This window comes from Eschrichtius robustus, chromosome 8, assembly GCF_028021215.1.
Source record: "Eschrichtius robustus isolate mEscRob2 chromosome 8, mEscRob2.pri, whole genome shotgun sequence".
In the NCBI taxonomy this organism is placed as follows: domain Eukaryota; kingdom Metazoa; phylum Chordata; class Mammalia; order Artiodactyla; family Eschrichtiidae; genus Eschrichtius; species Eschrichtius robustus.
In genome coordinates this window covers 128980445-128998976 of record NC_090831.1, presented here as the reverse complement: position 1 = coordinate 128998976, position 18532 = coordinate 128980445, and the positions used below count along the sequence as shown (strand labels likewise).

Here is an 18532-nt window from a genome sequence, read left to right as displayed (position 1 = left end):
AGTCTTAAAATCATGACAGCAAACACAGGCAGCCGTCATGATCCAAGGCACCGTCTCTGTAATCAGATGAGGAAATTTGTGCATTAGCAGGTCTGACTAATGTTGAACCAGAGGAAGGATAAGCAAGAGGGATTTTTCTGCACTCACCTTTGAATACTCACATTTTAAGTATGGTTCAACTGAGCATCGGGTCTTAGTGATATAGTGGGAATAATGCAAATTTCAACATGTTTTCCCCAAATTTGGTATCAGCTTGCCATGTGATTGCTCCAGCTCAGCTTCTTCCGATGAGCACTCAGGGAGTGTCTGTGATGTCGTGGCCCATTTTCCCACCGGAGGTGAAGTGTGGAAACTGTACTTCCGTTTAGGTTCCACTTTTAAACATCCTGGTCCTGGGTATTGAACAGTGTCACAATTTTTGTTGCAATCATCAAACATGACTTTGAAAACTCATGAGGAAAAGGAAGCCTGTTGCATTGACCCCTATTTCTGCTCCTTCTGTCCTTTCTTCTTCCTTCCTGATGCTCTAAGATTCCTTCTTTTGTCATTACCTTAATGTTTGAAGAACTTCCTTTAGCCATGCTTGAAGGGTAGGTCTGTTAGTGACAAATTCTTTTAGTTTTTTTATTTCTGAGAATGTCTTTACTTTCCCTTTATTCCTGAAGGATACTTTCACTGAGGCTATAGAATTTGTGGCTCACAAATCAGTTTTTCAGCACTGGACAAATGTCATGCCTTTTCCTCTAGCCTCTGGGGTTTCCAATGACAAATCTGTTGTCATCCGAATTGGTGTTCATCTATCAGTAATTTGTCTTTCACAATTTTTTTTTGTCTTTGGTTTCCCGAAGTTTAATTATGATGTGTCTTGGATGGATTTCTTTGGGTTTATCCTGCTTAGGATAAGCTCAGTTTCTTGAATCTGTAGGTTTGTGCCTCTTACCAAATTTCCCAATTTTTCAGCCATTATTTCGTGGAATCCTCTTTCAGCTCTACTATTTTTCTCTTCTTCTGGGACTCTGATGTTGTGAGTGTGGGATCTTTTGTTATTGTCCCACAGGTCCCTGAAGCTCTGTGAATTTTTTTTTTTTTCAGTCTATTCTCTCTGTTATTGAGATTGTGTAGATTCTGCTGATCTGTCCTCAAGGTCATTGATCCTAGCCTTTGCCATCCCCGCTCCACTCCTGAGTGTGTCCAGTGAGTTTTCTATTTTGGTTATTGTAGTTTTCAGTTCTATAATTTTCTTTCTTTCTTTTTTTTTTTTAAATAATGTCTATTTCTCTGCTGAGGTTTCTACTTTTTTGTTTTCAGAGAATTTGTAATTACTCACTGACACATTTTTGTTCACAGCTACTTTAAAACCCTGTTTGATGATTCCAACATCTGATCTGGTCTTGGTGTTGATATTGGTTGATCGTCTTTTCCCACTCTGGTTGTGATATTCCTAGTTCTTGGAATGACATGCAATTTGCGATTGTATCCTGGACGTTGCAGCTATTATATCAGGAGACTCAGTGCAATTTGGATCTTTTATTTCAGCAGGCGGTCACCCCATTTAGGTTTAGCGTACAGTTCTTGGCCTGCTTCCTTGGGCTGTGGTTCTAATGGCAGTTTTAGTGCTTGGAGTGTTCAGTCTGCTTGTTATCTGGTGCTGGTGGGGCTCCCCCTGGTCCCTGCTGGTGCCACCTAAGGGGGTGGGGGCATCTTCCCCAGGCCAGACCACCTGATGCCTTCCAGTAGGGAGAGTTCCCAGCCCCAGAGCCTGGAGTGTTTCCTGGGCCAGATGGTGGGTTCCTCCCCTGGAGCCCCTGGTCGTCCAGTTGTTCTAGGTGAGGGAGGGCCACTTCTGGTCAGTCCTCTGCTGCTGCTGCTGCTGGGTCACCTGGGCTTGTCAGTGGGCAGAACTCCTACTGGACCTGGGGGAGGGATGAGCCTATGTGCCCCGCCTTCTGTTCAGGGCTGCGGGTCAGGAGATGCCCGGCCTGTCCCCCTGTGCTGCTGGTCGGGGGTTGTCTGATGCCCCCTGCCCTGGTACCCCTCCAGCCTGGGCCCCTAACCGATCCACTTTTCTCTTCCCACCTTTCAGAGTTCTCCTTTGGGTCTTTCTAGACCTAATCTGCTCTTTATCTAAAAGATCATATTTTAATTCTCAATACAGGATTTATCAATCTTTACCTGTTACTTAATTGATTAAGTTATTAATTATAATTATCAATTACATTTGTCTCTCTCCTAAATTATAAGCATAGGACAGCTGAGGGCTGTAAGTATTGTTCTGTATTTATGTGAGTATGTACTTATCAACTTTATTTATGCAAATATTCTCAGTGCCTAGAATAGTGCTGAGCACAGAGAAAGTCAATACTGGTGAACTGAATGGATGAAACTAAAAAGAAAGAGAAGAGGGTGATTGTAGAAGTCTTCTTCACCCCCGAACAAGATATCAGGTCACCCTGCTTAGAACACAAAGGATGGACAACAGTTTCCCAGGACGGATCAGGCAAGTGCAAACGTGGCCCACAGTGCAAGCTTGATCCTCCTCCTCGGCAAGCATTCATGGATGGAAGAATGTCAGCGTGACTCTGTAAACACCCTGAGGGAAGAGTGAGGGGCATGGGTATGTCTGGGGAAGCACTGAAGGGGGGTCTGGCTGGGCTGTCGCCATGTTCACACTGCCCACTACGTTCACACTGACCACTGGTATCATCTCACTGGACCCTCATCACCCATCTCTGCAAAGCAGAAAGAAGCTCTTTGCCATGCCCCTGGGGCCCCCTAGAGAGAACCGGTTCCTGTGTCCGCCCCTCGGCTGTTACCGACCAGCAGTGTAACTGTGAGAGCTGCTAATCTAATCACATCCCACCCTCTTTGTAGGAAGAGGAAAACCATGTTGATACCCACTGCCAGCAAGAGTCCCCCCCTCCTTTGGCAGGTCCTGGAACAATACTGGGTTCCTGCGTTAGTCTGCGGGCCTAACACAAACCTATTTATTTTTGTTAATGAGACAGATGTAGAAGGTTGGGATTTTTACAGTGTTAGATATTATGCTCTATTAGCCAACCAATCTAATTATTTACAGGGATCAAGGATATTCACCACCACCGCCCCAGTCTACTATTTATTATTGTAACTTGTCTGAAAGGAGTTAACCATATTTGAATTTAATTAGAAGAGGACGTTCAGGATTTCAGAATAAAGTTTATCCCTGCAAGTTTTGAAAATTAATTGATTTATTCCTACTTGGATTTCTAATGCTTCTGGAGCAATCTTTCACAAAAAGTATAATGGTTTCTTATCAATGACTTAACTATAAGAAGGTGACTAAGTGTCTTTCAAAAATAATTCCTCAGTTAATGTTACACGTCTATTTGCATGCTTTTTCTTGTAATTGTTATTCAAATAACAGACTAAATTCCACTCCCAGACACTGGCCAGGAGCTAAGCAAGACAGACATCATTGTGAGAAGCACTGAGTGGACAGCCTTGGAGGCGAAGTCAGAGCGTCCGCCAGCTTCTACTTCTGTGTGAATGAAGGCTGATGACTCAGGGGCGAAGATAGGAGAACAGGTCCCTGAGATACATTATAGAATCCCAGCCCCTGCGATCTTCAGGAACACACACACACAAACACACACACACACACACACACACACACACCCCACATGAAGGCAGGAGGCTGGGTAAGTGTGAGTTCTCAGCCTTTAATTTTCAAAACCACCACACAAACAAATCAAAACCCAGACTTTAATCATCAAGTCATAGGACAGAAAGTGAAGAGAATAGCAACTATCCAGGGAATGCGGACAGTGTGACAGTGTATCATTCAGCCCAAACACTAACTCCATCCTCAACTCAGACAAAATTCTTTTTCTGCATTGCAACCATAGCTCTAGAGTCTAAAACAATATAATGTAATAATATGATATGATATATAGTATGAGCAACATAAAGCAACACAGCACAGCACAACTGTAATGTAAGACAGCGTAATATAAGGTAATGTAAAGTAACACAACATAACATGATATACTATAGCATCTTTAACTGTATCTCTGCTACTTACCTAGGTCCTTTCCAAATTCCTCCTGGACAGACTGAGCCCAGGCAGCTGAGGCACACGGACACTGAGGCCCACAGCACACCTGCAGAGAAAGCCAAACTCTGAGGTTTCAACTGATGCGTTTCACAAAGACTTTACTTTGGAAAAATCAAAACAACAAAAACAACATTAGACTGGGCAATAGAGCCATACAATTTTGATCATGTGAGTAATAAACATTAGAGGTAGGCCAAAAAATGATTACAAAAATATCTTTTCAAATCAGCAGTTTTCACTGTGCCCACAATAAACATTTATCAAGATAGCCAATGAATATAAAAACACGTACATCTCTTTAGAATACCAAAACATGTTTTGGGAGCATCTGCATTCATAAATTGTGGGATGAACGGTTTCTGCATGCTGGCCTGACATAATTCACGCACGTTATTCCCTGCCCTAAGAGCGCTCTTTTGCACTGTGCATTATAGGAATGTCAGGCTCGATTTACATGAAGGGGGATTTCTGCAGGGAGCATTATTGATGGCAAATGGAAAATTCACCAGAAACTGGAAATCAGAAGTACTCCTGAAAAACCCCCTTTTCACTTGAAAGGGCTATAAATCTAAAAATAATCTTGAATTCGCAAGCAATCCTTTTATGCAATAAGTTGATAGCAAACATATTACTGAAGCGACACATAATTACCTTAAAATCTACCACAGTTAGAAATGTATTGGAACTCTTAGAATATAATTTAATTTTATAATAGTAAAAAATACAACAAATATTTTTACTGTTCATTTTTTCCTTTGAGTTTCACCTTTTATTTTTCAAATATATAAAGACAAAGTAGGACTATATATAAACTAATATCCCAGACTGTCCCAGGGAGCTCCAAAATTTCTAAATATATTAAAGGCTGATTTTTATTTATTTATTTATTTATTTATTTATTTAGGCTGCGTTGGGTCTTCATTGCTGCGCATGGGCTTTCTCTAGTCGTGGTGAGCGGGGGCTACTCTTTGTTGTGGTACACGGGCTTCTCATTGCGGCGGCTTCTCTTGTTGCGGAGCACGGGCTCTAGGCGCGCGGGCTTCAGTAGTTGCAACCCGTGGGCTCAGTAGTTGTGGCGCCCGGGCTTAGCTGCTCCGCAGCATGTGGGATCTTCCCAGACCAGGGATCGAACCTGTGTCCCCTGCATTGGCAGGTGGATTCTTAACCACTGCGCCACCAGGGAAGTCCTAAAGGCTAATTTTGATGAACAAGAGAAAGGGAAATTTTATCATCCCTTTCAGTACACGGAACTAGCAGTACCAGAACTCTCCAGCTTGGCAGACGTCATTTCTACGGCATCATCTCCCTTAAACAAGATCTTCTGTGAAAAGAAGGGAATGGCCGGGAGCTAGAGTATATAGACCCAGGGTTTTCTAGCTGCATATTAGAATTTTAATTCGGCAAACTCAAGGGGCATTTCATATCTCTATCTCCATCTCCATCCCCATCTGCATCTCCTTCTCCATCTCCATCCCCATTTCCATCTGCGTCCCCATCCCCATGCCCATCTGCATCTCCTTCTCCATTTCCATCTTCATCTCCATCTGCATCTCCATCCCCACCTGCATCTCCATCTCCATCTCCATCTCTCTGTCTCTCTATAACTATACATCTACCTCTACATCCATAACCACCACCACATCTATATTCACATCCATAGCAAAACCATAACTACATCTCTAACATCTCTACCCGTATCTGTAGCTATGATTGTTCTACATCTGCATCTGTCCACACTGTAACTGCATCTCTATCCCTATCTATGTCTATAACTCATCCCTTCTTCTGGATGGCTCCGTAGAGCGGGAGAGAGAGCTTTGGACTTGGAACAGAGATCTGAAGGTTGGAATTGCCTCTGTGGTTTACTAACTGTGCAAGCCTGGGTATGTTATTTTACCTCATTATATTTCAGTTTCCTCATCTGTTAAAAAGGGATGACAACCCTAGTTTATCTTGTTGGGTTATTGTGAATTTAAATAATGGATAACATGTGCTTTGTGAGCTACAAAATACCCATAAAAGTAAAACATTGTTAGTGATAAAATTTTTAGGTCCAGTTTGGGAAGTACTAATAAATTAGGATAGATTCTCATTTTAAGGCCCATTCTTCAGTGAGCGACCGTAGTTTATTATGCTTTTCTCACATTGGGGGAATCCATGAGGTGTAAAGGAGGAACCAGGAGCCAGACCGTGGAGCATATGCTCCTCTCTCAGCCTGTTTCTTCTTCTGTAACACTGTCAGTTGATTCCACTAGAAGATATTGCCCTAAGATCCGGGCTAAGTCCATGATAAAGGAAAAATTCAGTGTAAAGATAAGTAGGATAAATAGCATCACCTTTGGTGCAAAATATACCAGTCCTGTGATTTGTGATGGGCTCCTATGCTCAGAACCTGGGGCCCCGGCACGGAGAGAGATCGGTGGCTCTGAGGGCCCAGCGGCAGGAAGAACCAATCAGAGCAGCCCTGTGGGGACCTGGGAGAGTGTGCAGCCACTGGCGCGCTTTCAGGTGCGTTTCATGTGCCACTGCTGCCCCCTAGCCCTGCCCGGCCTCCTCCTCAGAACTCCCCTTCCCGAGCAGGACAAACAGCGAGGGGGGTGGGGAGTGGGGTGAGGCTCAAGCCTCCAGCCAAGGCGTCAGCCTTGGTCGGGGAGAGGGACCCCAACCGCTGCTAGCGTTCTGTGACACTCAAGCCCAGGCACACATGGCTCCCATCAGACAAACATCAGGTTAATGAAGTGCTTCCCAAAGCAACGCTTGTGTTTGGTTCTTGCATTGAATTTCTGCCTCATTCGAAGATTTCTTGACGCAGGGACAAACAGGCGCTTCTACGAGCCTGTTCCCGCCTGTGACCTCCGGGTCATCGTCGACAGCAAGCCTTTCCGGAGAAGCTCTGTGAGAACAGTGTCAAGTGCCGGAGAGGGAAATTGCAGGCGTGGGCCCTGCCCTTAGAGAACTGACACTTAGGGAGACAAATACACAAAAGACAACAATGACAGTGAGAACTTCTACTGCGCCGCACGACACAATAACACACGATGCAACACTAGGGTCTCAGGATGTTTTTAAATTTTTTTTAATCTTTAAAAGAATTTTTTATTTTTTTATTTTGGCCGCGGCATGTGGGATCTTAGTTTCCTGGCCAGGGGTGGAACCCTTGCCCCCTGCATTGGAAGTGCGGAGTCTTAACCATTGGACCGCCGGGGAGGTCCCTCTCAGGCTGTTGTGTGTGTGTGTGTCTCAATGTTTTACAGTCATAGAAACCCCCCCAGAAGGTAAACACTTTGTATATTAGCAAGCGCTGCTGACACTGGAGTAATTTTTCTGTCCTCCCAGATCAGTTTCTCACCACCTGACAGGCCCCACCTACAACCGGTGCGCTTTCAGTCTGCTGCCTGAAGTGGGCCTTTACGGCCTAATGCTTTGCTAATAAACTCACACCTGAGCACAGAGTGGAGGCATGTCAGGGCGTCCCATCGGCATTTTACATCTTGCTTTTAAAGTTTATGTCCTGGAGATTATGGGGCTGACTTCCTGGACAGAGTGATTTTATGACACTCACTTGAAAATTGGTTTAAAAATGCTGTAAAAGAGGAACATTAGTAGCAGGATGTTTAGGAATGCCACTGCCTGGGAGCCCATAAAGGTGACCAAGATATTTCTGTCAAGGTTTACAAGCTACACAGATCAGCCCGTCCAGCTCCTTAAGTAACAGTTGGTAGAGGGACCGCCTGGTGCCGGTGAGGTTACAGCCGACCGCTTGGAGCTGGCTCTTCAAAGAGGCATCTACCGTGACAGTGAACCTGGGTTCACTGTGTAGAAAGGCTGCCTCCTTGGGCGTGATCTGCCCCCGGGGCAGACAAGCCTGGAGAGAGGGAGGAGTCTTAGAGAAACTTCACATGTTTCTAGCCCCCGTGTGTGGCTTGCAACCCCAGAGCCAAGAGCTGATAGAAAGATGTCAGTTCACTTAGATACAGACGAAGATATTCCTTGTTTTGGACAGGAAGACTCAAATGTTGTAAAAAATGTCCGTTCTCCCGTAACTCAATTCCAACTGAAGACCAAGAGGATTTGGGGGGTTCGGAGGTAATAACAAATGATATCAAAGTTGATCTGGAGAAACAAACATTTGAGGGTAACCAGGAAAGCACAGCGTGGGGACAAGAGGACACGCTCAGCGGACTCACCCCTGAACCCAGCCCTTCGCACCTGCGCCTGCTCACCCCTGGGTCTGGGCTCTCAGGGGTTAAAGCTCAGCGGCAAGGGGAGAGTCTAGCTCCCAGGCTGCTGATGTCAGTCGTCCTCAGGGGGCGTGTCCCAGGGCTTGGTCAGGGCCGGCAGCCCCTGGGGGGTGGCCTGGGTGAGGTCTGCGTTCTCCTGGTGAATTCCCTGACGTGCTACAGGCACTGTCTCCCCACCCAGGCTTGGTGGCAGGTGGGGACTCAGGATGCAACCCACCCCCCTTCCAGGCAGCTCTGGCTCTGTCCCCGCCCGGTCCCCCTCAGAACCCTTTGCTGGGAGGGGGCCTGGGCATGAAGTAGCCTTTTCCAAAAGCATCTGGGCTGCTTTGACCTCATCTGGAAACTCCCAAGTGGGAGGTGGGTGATCGCCTCCAAGATTTGTACACGTGTGCAAATAAATATGTACAAGGATCTATGCACAACATCGTTTACATAGGAATACAAAACAAAAAAAACTGTAAACAATCTGAATGTCTATCCACATGCAACTGGTTAAATACATGCAGTAAGGACTAGTTAATCAATGGACGACTAACTAAGTGGTGAGAAGAATGGAATACATCTGTACATGTAAGATAGCCAAGATACACTGTTAAATAAAAATATCAAGTAGCAAAATAGATCTCAACTGTGTAATTAAAAAACACATTTATGAGTAGAAAAATCGGGAGGAATGGCTAGAAACCTTTACCCTACTGGGTGCACCCAGAGAACGGACCTGAGGGCCAGCGGAGAAGGACTACCCTCTTAAGTATGGCTTCCTCATGTTTCCATCTTTTTCCTCTTTAGAAAGTGCAGTTTAAAAGCTTTCTAATGTAGAAAGTGCTGAAAGTTCAGCATCCATTTCCCAAAGCTCTCAGTGCCCTCTCCTCGGGCAGTTTATGAACTGGTTGTCCAGTCGGAACATCCCCCAACCAGGCAGCTTCCTCGCCATGACCTGTGCCAAGGCCGGAGCAGGACCTGCGCGGCCAGAACCGCGCGCGGGGGCCTGCTCCCGTCCTTGGCCGGCAGACGTTTAACGGGGCTGGAGCTGCTCACGCCATTAGGCTTTCATAACAAGGCGGAGTCTGCGGTGCGCCCGAGGACGCATCCTGTCCTCTCCTTGGGCCTCTGTGCGCCCCGTCTCCCTCCTGGATCGCCTGCCATGTGCGCCCACGTGTTCTTCCTGCTTCACTTCCTGCCATTCAGCGGGGTCCTGGGTGGGAAACGTCGCTTCCTTTCAGTCAGAGATAAGGTGTTTTTGTGTCTACACTGCCTGGGTGGGGGAGGGAACTTTAAAGATGTCTGTGCAAGTCTCTTATCTTGGAATTCCTGGGGTCCTGCTGTCCCGTGGCTGTCAGACGGTTATTGTGTACAGGGTAGGGGGCCCGAGGGTACACACTAAACTAAGACAACAGCACCCTGGGTGAAGAAGGCCAAATCCTGAATACACAGGAATTATTCATGCCTCTTCTCTCCTTTCTTCTACTAGCAGACGCTTGATCATCTCTTTATTTATACTTCAAGGAGAGTTAGCCAGGGATGGTGAAATGAACTTAACAATTAACCTAAGATGAAATCTTGTTAAAATCAGAAACTGACACCAAAGGCTGAAGAGGAAGTGGAGGAGGATGCTGCTATTTTTAGCTGTGGATTTAAATTCCCATGATTCCCTGTAACTTCCCCCCAGCTAATTACAGGTCCACATCCTTTCGTTTCCTCTGATTAGTCCTTGTAAGTCTCAACTCCTACGGATACTACAGCCACACAGTTTCTTGGCAAATTAAAGCTCCTTTCATGCATTTAAAGCATTCTTTCAGTCTTTAATCTCCTGTGTAAAAGTTACAAGTTTGCTATGAATTTCTTAGAAACCTGTATTTCATAAACATCGATATATAACCCAATGTGTAAATGTCACACAATCCATGCTTAGATTCTGGCTTTTCAAGTAACGGTGTGATGATGATAGCTAACTTTTACTGTGTCCTTGCACTTTATGGATGTGTCATTTAATTAGAATAACCGTATCAGGCGAGCATCTTTATTTCCATTTACAGATGAGAGAAAAGGCACAGCAGGTGAGTGACCTGTCCATGGTCCTGAAACCTAGACGTGGTGAAGCTGACATGCTAACCCAGGACTCTTGAGATTGGAGAGCACATTCCTAAGCACTCTCCCATCTAATTACCAAACTCTCAGTTCATCTGCCGATGTTCACAAGAGGTCAGGCCAAGCATCCAAGGCACTGCGCTGCTGGGATCACGGAGCAGCGTGGGTGGTTAGAAGCAGGGGCCTGGTGCCTGGGCTTTGACGGGAGGCTAGTGCTGCTCAGAGGTCACATGTGTTTCCCCCATCCACTCCTGTACGACCCCACCTCTTCTCTCCCAGGACCTCAAACACTACTCCGCACTCTTCCCTCTGGCGGCTGACCTTGCTGTTTATTTCCCTGAGAGAAGAGTGGCAACTGGAATAGACTTTCACATGCTCCCTGTGCAGAGCTGTGTCCCCCTAACTTCACATGTTGAACTCCTAATCCCCAGTATTTCAGAATGTGACTGCATTTGGAGATGGGTCTTTAAAGAGGTGATTAAGTTAAATGAGGTCGTATGGGTGGGCCCTGATCCAATGTGACCAGTGTCCTTATAAGAAGAGGAGACCAGGACACAGACACACATAGAGGGACGGCCGTATGAGGACATGGGGAGAAGACAGCCATCTACGTGTCAAGGAGACAGGCCTCAGGAGCAATGACCCTGTCCACACTTTGATCTCAGACTTCCAGCTTCCGGAATTGTGAGAAGATAAATTTCTGTTGCTTAAGCTGTCCAGTCTGGGGTACTCTGTTATGGTGGCCCCAGGAAATGAACAGACACAGACCAGCACCTCTATCCCTTCCCTGAACCTGGACCCATGCATGCTATCCCTCCTGCATTAGGGAATAATGGCTTTATTCTGCCCCTTTAAAACACCAACAAATATACAAACCGCCAGTGTTTCGTTAGCACGGAGTAATGGATGTTTCTAAACTTTCACAGATTTAGAATTGTTTTCTTGAGGAAAATCCTGTTTCCCCTTCAGAAGCCCCCTTGGTCCAGCTCTCCAGACACTTGGGATGACCTCCAGCAGGCGAGAGTCTTGCTCAGTTTCCGTGAAGGGACGCCAACTCTGATCATCTGTTGTTTGACTTCCGCCCATAATAAGGAAAATCTTCATTTTAGGCTCGTTCTAAAATCTTTGCTGGCTCCACTGGTGTGCTGTGTCTAATAGCCAGCTGTACAAGGGGGAGGGAAAGGGCCCTGATTTGCAGCATTTGCTGATTTCCATGGTGTAAATGCTCCCAGCGCGGCCGATCTCAGCTACCAATGTGAGGTCACTGAACAAGGAGCAGCATATCGTCGTAAAGGACACGTAAGTAGACTCAAGGAAAGTATAATAAAATAATTAGGACATGATGGATTTTCAGTAGTTTTTACCTTTAAAAACTATAGTTTAATTAAGTGTAAGTTTATGTAATTCAGTTTTAAATAGTGTTGTGTTTAACAACTGGCTTTGCAGAATTCCCCAAAATTAGCAACTTGCTTTCACAAGCCAGCGCCAGGGGTCTCCAGCACATCACTGGGTGGTCATCACTTACCGAAGTTCTAAAGCCCATTTGTTTCTTTAGGGTGTAGAGTTCATACTTGGATTACGCTGGGTCATTAGAGAACTTTGTATTTGGACCGTATAATTCCTTTTGATTGAACAATATTCGAAGCCCCTTCCTACGTCAAGGGAATCCCCCATCCTATGAAGCAGGGAGTTTACTCCATGAAAGAAGTGGAAAATAGCACTCTCTTCCTTTGCAGCTCAGGTGTGTGCTCATGACCCAGGCTCTGCCAATTAGCCACATCCAGGGTCCAGACAGGAGAAGTCTTAGAAGTGACCGGCGTCAGATAAGCCGTGGATGGGCTGTGTGTCTACACTCAGAAATGGCGCACTGGTGTCTTCAAGGGACCAGCTCTTGACCGGGGCATCTTTCCTTCAAGTCTGGCTCTCTGGTCCTCCTGGAGATTTTGCAAGGTACCTGGTATTCTTTCTCTTCCTTTTTAAAAACTAAACTTTAAATTTTTGATTTTACAGAAAAGTTGCAAAGAGAGTAAGAGTTCCTGTGTGCCCCGTATCCAGGCTCCCGCGCTGTCTTCCTCTTACTTACGGCGCATGTATCACAACCAATCAACCAATGTTGATACATTATTATCCTTAGCCTCCTCTAAGGCCCGAGATGATTTTCCAAACTTCCCTTGTTTTTGATGACCTTGACAACTTTGGGGGGTACTGGTCTGGTATTTTGTAGAATGCTGTTCAATGTGAGCTCGTCTGACATTTTTCTCATGGTTGGACTGACGGTGTGCGTTCTGGGAGAAAGGCCTCATGGGTGAAGGGCCGTTCTCATCACCCCACATCAAAGGTGCACGCTGTCAACGTGACTCGCCTCTGATGGCGCTCACACTGACCCCCAGGTTTCTCCACTGCAGTTACTTTACTTTTCCTTCTCTTGTCTGTTCTTTGGATGCAGGTCACTAAGTCTAGTGACACTCAGGGGTGCAGAGGTAAGCTCCACTTTTTTGTGGGGGAGAATTTACCTAAATTAATATTTGTTTATATCAGTATTGACTCATGAATATTTACTTTATACTTTAATTCTAACCCAATATTTGCTATTTATTTTGATGTTCGAATTATTTTTGCTTTGGCCATTGGGAACTCTTTCAGGTTGGCGCCTGTGTCCCTCTGTCATACCCCTATACCTTCACTGTTTTGGTTTTTGATCACTTTTCTTTTTTTTTTGCAGCACCGTGAGACTTGTGGGATCTTAGTTCCCTGACCAGGGATCAAACCCTGGGCCCTGGCAGTGAGAGCACTGAGTCCTCACCACTGGACCGCCAGAGAATTCCCTTGATCACTTTCCTATTTTCTGGCACTACGAGATGCTCCAGGCTCACGGTATATATTTCTTGCCCCAGCCCTAGAATCAGCCACCTCCCAAGGAACTGTGGCTCTTTATTATAGAGAATGGAATTAGAAACCATATTGTGTCTGCCTGTCTGTCTATCTATGTATCTATCTATCTATCTATCTTTCGTGTCTATCTCTCTGTTATCCCCTATTGCGCTCTTCCTCTGGAGAGCCCTGACTACTACACCACTCCTGCAGCTCCAGGGGCAGAGGGAGCCTGTACTTACCGGTATGCTTGAGCACATACTCAGGCACACAAATGAGGGCAGAATAATTTCGGGGGAAGGGGAGGTGAGTGGTTAGGGCAGAATGCCCAACAGAGGGACCTGGGAGTTTCCCTCTGTGTCACCCATGATGAAGCCAGGTTGTGGTTTTATTGCGTGGCGAGGGGCCATAGTACTGTGGAAAGGACAGGAGTTAGTGAGTCAGGTGGATCTGGGTTCGAATGTGGACTATGTGAGGTCGCTTACCCTCTCCTCAGTGTCATCAATGGTAAAATGGAGCCGACAATACCTACCTCACAGAGTTATTGTGATGGTTAAATTACATAATGCATGTGAGACCCCTGGAATGTAGTGGTTATTCTACAAAAGCTAGTTCCCACCACCCTCTCTCTCTTTCTCTCTCTCTCTCTCATTCACACATTTAGTTCTCTATCTAAGAAAGATTTACTGAGCTCCTAATACTTGCCAGGCACTGTGCTTGGTGTTGGAAAATAGTGAACCAGACAAATTAGACTGGACAGAAAACAAACCCATACAGAAATAATTTCAGTGGTCCTGTTTTGAGGAAAATAAAACAAGGTGAACTGAGCAAGCACCTGGGTTGGTCTCTGACGGCCTCTCCGCGTTGATAACATTCATGCTGCAGTGTAAGTGACAAGGGGGCAGTTGTGACCCAGGGGAAGCGCATTCTGGGCCGAGCGGACGGAAGGGCACAGGCAATGGGGCAGTGGTAGGAGGCTGAGGAGGTGGGCGGGGCGGGGTCCGGGGTCCCTGCAGGTCTCCGTGAGAGGTTAGTGTTTGAGTCTGAGCAAGATGGGAAGCTCGGGGAGGGGACAGGGGAGGGAGAAGTCTGACTTCCGTGCTTATCTCTTGGGCTGGACTGGTGGGGGGCAGGCTGGGAAGAGGGGATGTGGGGAGATGGCTCAGAGGCCACTTGAGGGACGGGGTGGCTCTGGCCAGGAGATAGCAGCGGGGGTGTGAGAAGTGGCTGACCTGAGACGTGCTTTGGTGGGAGAGGCGACAATTCTTGGTGATGGGTGGGCTTTGGGGTGCAAGGGGCGGCGTGGAATTCAGAATGACGCTCGGGTTTGGAGCCAAGCAACCGATGCCCGTTCTCTTCTTCCTCTGACCCATGAAAGCTCCAGCAGAAACACAGGGTTGTGTGGAAAGTTTCCAAATGAACTTTTAAGGCCATAAACAGAGTTTTGAAAGGACCTTAGGCATCAGTAACTGAAGCGAGGCCCAAAAGGCCACACCTGGCAGAGCTGGAACCTGGTTTCCAGAATCCTTGCTTGGTGTTGACTCCACTCTAAGATGCTCCCTTTAGCAAGGGGTCAAGCTGAGGCAGAGAAGCCACAGTTTAGGCTACCAGACAGTGGTGCCTCTTAAAACAATTCCTTTATTTAAATAGTGAATAGACATAGTTTATGCAACATATACGATGCATAAACAGCAACGCAACGAGGCGCTGTGACCCCTGTCCCCACCCCGCACGTGTAAGAAACGTGCGTTATCATTCCCTTTGCAGCCCTCTGAATGCCTCTGCCCAATCTCTCCTCTGACCTTCCTTCTTAGAGGTTTATCACTGCTCTTCTTTATAATTCTACCACACGTTTGCATCCCTAAGTAATATCCTGTTTAGTTCTGCATGGTTTTGAACTTTATGTAAGTGGAATCATACTATATGTATTCTTCTGTGACCTTTTTTTTTTTTTGCTCAGTGCTGTCATAGAGACTCACCCATATTGTTGCTTGCAGCTGTGGTTCGTGGATTTTTCACGCCAGGGTAAAATTCCAGTACGCGAACACATCACAATTTGTTTACGTTTTCCACTGTAGATGGACAGCTGGCTTGTCTCTAGACTTTTGCTTGTTTATCTCTCTTGCTGTGAGTATTTGGATAAAGGAAAAAAAGAAGCCCTTTAATAGAGGCTGGAAGGAATTCAGCTTATATCTGAACATTGCTTGGCTTGGTTTTGTATGGGGCATAAAGACAAAAAAAAAAATTGGTCTCTGTGTCCTTATGTCTCAAAACTTTGATCTCATTGTAATCAAGAGAATCAAAGCAAGGCCCAGTGGAATGAAGGAAACCATCCTGAATTTTGGCAGGTTCAAAGACACGTCGTGATAGTGAAACTGGAGTACATAGTAACAAGCAGCATTCTCATTTGTGGACACATGAGTCGTAATGTTGCACACACGGGCAACGTCCATACAATTATCTACCTTGGTATAGAAATCTGAAGACTTACTGAAGTTTGAAGAAGTCTTTGGGGAATTTCTCAGGGCAACCAATCTATTGACCAATAAATACTCGTAAACTGTCTCCTTTGGGCAAAGCATTCTAATAGGTATTGCAGGAAATACACGGAGGTTTACATGATGCAGGAAGAGATACTCCAGACCTGAAAGAGCTTGTACTCTGACTGTGGATAGACACACATGCATGAAATGCTGAGATAAAATATAAGGTCGTGTGTGCCAAGTGTCAGATGGATGGCTGTACGTTCTCTGTTTTCCTCCTGTAAGTGCCCCCAGAGCAGGGACTGAAGCAGTATTCTTTCCATGGTGTGTTCATGGTTTTGAATGAATGAATGAATGAAGAGACTGGAATTGCCAGGAAAGACTTTTTGGAGAAGGAAGGTCTTGGTGTGGACAGTAAAAGAGTGGTAGCACGGAATCTGAAGAGGAGGAAAGAGGGTATGAAATGGGTAAAAGTTCCGGGCCTTGGCAATGGCAAGGCCCAGGGGATTGGAGAGAGGAGGAAGCCAGCCTGCAGGAAAGGGTTCTTTAGAGAGAGAAGTGGGAACAGTTGGAAGGGCAGGGTGGGGCCCCAAAATCAAGGTCTTGAATGCCAGTTCAGGAGTCTGATTTTTTCTACAGGTAATGAGAATACTGCATTGCAGTGCTTTCAGCAGAGGGGAAGAACTGTGTTTTGGGGGAATTCATGTTTTAGGGGGATGCAGAAAAGAAGGTGTCAGCTGGGGTGACAGAGATAACTGCGACACCCCTTACCAGCTTGGGTGGGACGATTTTACACAGTGGCAGTTGGAGGGTGCCCAGGGGCCGTGAGAAGGGGCAAGCCCTAATGCACAAGCACTTCTCAACAGCTTCCTATTTTCTAATGTCCCTCTGGCCAAAGCAAGTCACATGTCCAGGCCCAGATTCAAGGGTGGAAAATAGGCTCCACTCCTTGCTGGGAGGAGGGGCAAAGCCACAAGGCAAAGGGGTAAGTGTACAGGGAAGAGCTTGTGGGCATTTTTGAGGTCTACTACCCTGGGCTAAGTGTTGTAAGTACCAAACACAGGGAAACAACTAAGATCAAAGGTGAGTGAACCTTTACAGACAGCTGCATAAAAGAAAATAAAAAGGTCTAGATGGCTGGAGTGTTGGGTTAGAAAGATCAGAAATGCTATATTTATTGACTTTCTGGAATATGTGTCTAAATATCACATCTTAAAATCAGATCTCATTACCCTCTGATTTAGAGAGATTACCCCAGAAATTATCCAGGTCATTTCACGCAGGTATTTAACCCAGCTCTCAGAAGCTGGGTGTTCAGAAAAACAGATACTCCTTTATCTTTCCCAGGTTCTTTAGGGTTCAGAGACTTTTAAAAAATAGAGATGAACACTGAATTTAACCACTTGAAAATTATTCCTGGATTCTTATCAGCCTATGGCAGCAGCAGTACTGGCTCAGAACAAGCCTCATGTTCTCCAAGTCCCCACCACCATTTTCTGGCATAAGGCATTACAGGCACAGTATGTGGAGGCCTACAAGCTTTTCAGGGGCCATAAAAAAAAAAAGTTGGAGTCGTGAAAAAAGTTTTAGTTCAAAATCACAAAAAGATACTTCAAAATCTAAATTAACATATATCATAAAAATAATTTGAAAGCAATTTGTAGATCTTCTCGCTTCCTAAGAATTCTCAGAGATGCCAAACGTCACAGCCAATAGCAATTTAAGTGACTTTCTTATACGCCCCAAGTCCAAAAGTAAAATGATAAATATTCCTTCAAATTCATTTTTATTGCAAACAACAACAGAAAGGTACTTAATGCAGAATAGGGGTGAATTACAGTAAGTCCCCTACATATGAACCTTCAAGTTGCGAACTTTCAAAGATGTGAACGTGTGTTGGAACGTCCATTCAGGTAAGGTAGTTCACGTGTCTGGCGTACATTGTCACGTGCGTGCATCCTCTACAAGTGGTTGTGCTTTTGTGTACTCCACTGTACAGTACTGTATAGAGTACAGTACTACAGTACCTTTATTTCAAGCCCAGGATGTCCGGAAGCAAGCGTAACAGCAGCGGTATAGAGCCAATTGTGTTAGTGGGGTACCTAGGCTAACTTCTTGGACTTAACGAACAAATTAGATTTGCTAACGCTCTCCAACGTAACTCATGTGTAGGTAGGGGACTTATGTACTGTATGTGGCATATTTGGCCGTCCCCAAAGTAACGGATCATGGAGGCTCTCAGGAGGGTCATGTAGCCTCCCTAGTACTGGGCCGCCCTCGGATGTGGCAGGGCCTCACGTTCACGGCTATCTACATTATCCAGGTGGGGAAGCCCAAGACCAGCGGCAGTCCAACCGCTTATCAGACCCAGAGAAGCCAGGTTTCCGGGGTTTCCGCCCAAAGCGCGTCCAGAAACAACCAGTTTCCGACCTTTTACTTACTTTGGCGGAGTGACAGTTCCCGCGGGAGGCCTCCTGCTGGACGCCGCCTAGGGCTCTGCAGGCGGGGCTCGTGCTGGTGAGGCGCGCTGACTGCTGCGGCCGTACAGGATAAACGCCTGCTAACCCGGCGCGCCGGCCCGCCCATCTCCGTTAGTTCACCCTCACCGGGCGGGGGAGCACGCGCCCGGAGACCCGACCCCAACCGCTAGCTCCTCAGCCCGCTCCCTGCAGGAATTCGCGGGCGCCCGCCGGCCTCCGCTCCCCGGGGGCGCGGCCCCCAAGCCCCGCCCGGAAGGCCCCGCCCCTCAGCCTCAG

The 18532-nt window shown here is 46.3% G+C and overlaps 1 long non-coding RNA gene across 2 annotated transcripts; it reads right to left on the bottom strand.

Annotated features, from left to right (window-relative positions):
• Positions 1-4060: 4060 nt before the first annotated feature.
• LOC137768655 (uncharacterized) lies at positions 4061-18460 on the bottom strand. Of its 2 annotated transcripts, none has more exons than XR_011074771.1 (3): positions 18218-18460; positions 15273-15418; positions 4061-4139 (listed from the first exon to the last, which is right to left on the bottom strand). It is a non-coding gene; the product is annotated as an uncharacterized lncRNA (long non-coding RNA). The 2 variants fall into 2 exon arrangements; XR_011074772.1 differs by lacking the exon at positions 4061-4139 and adding an exon at positions 14818-14871.
• Positions 18461-18532: the final 72 nt, after the last annotated feature.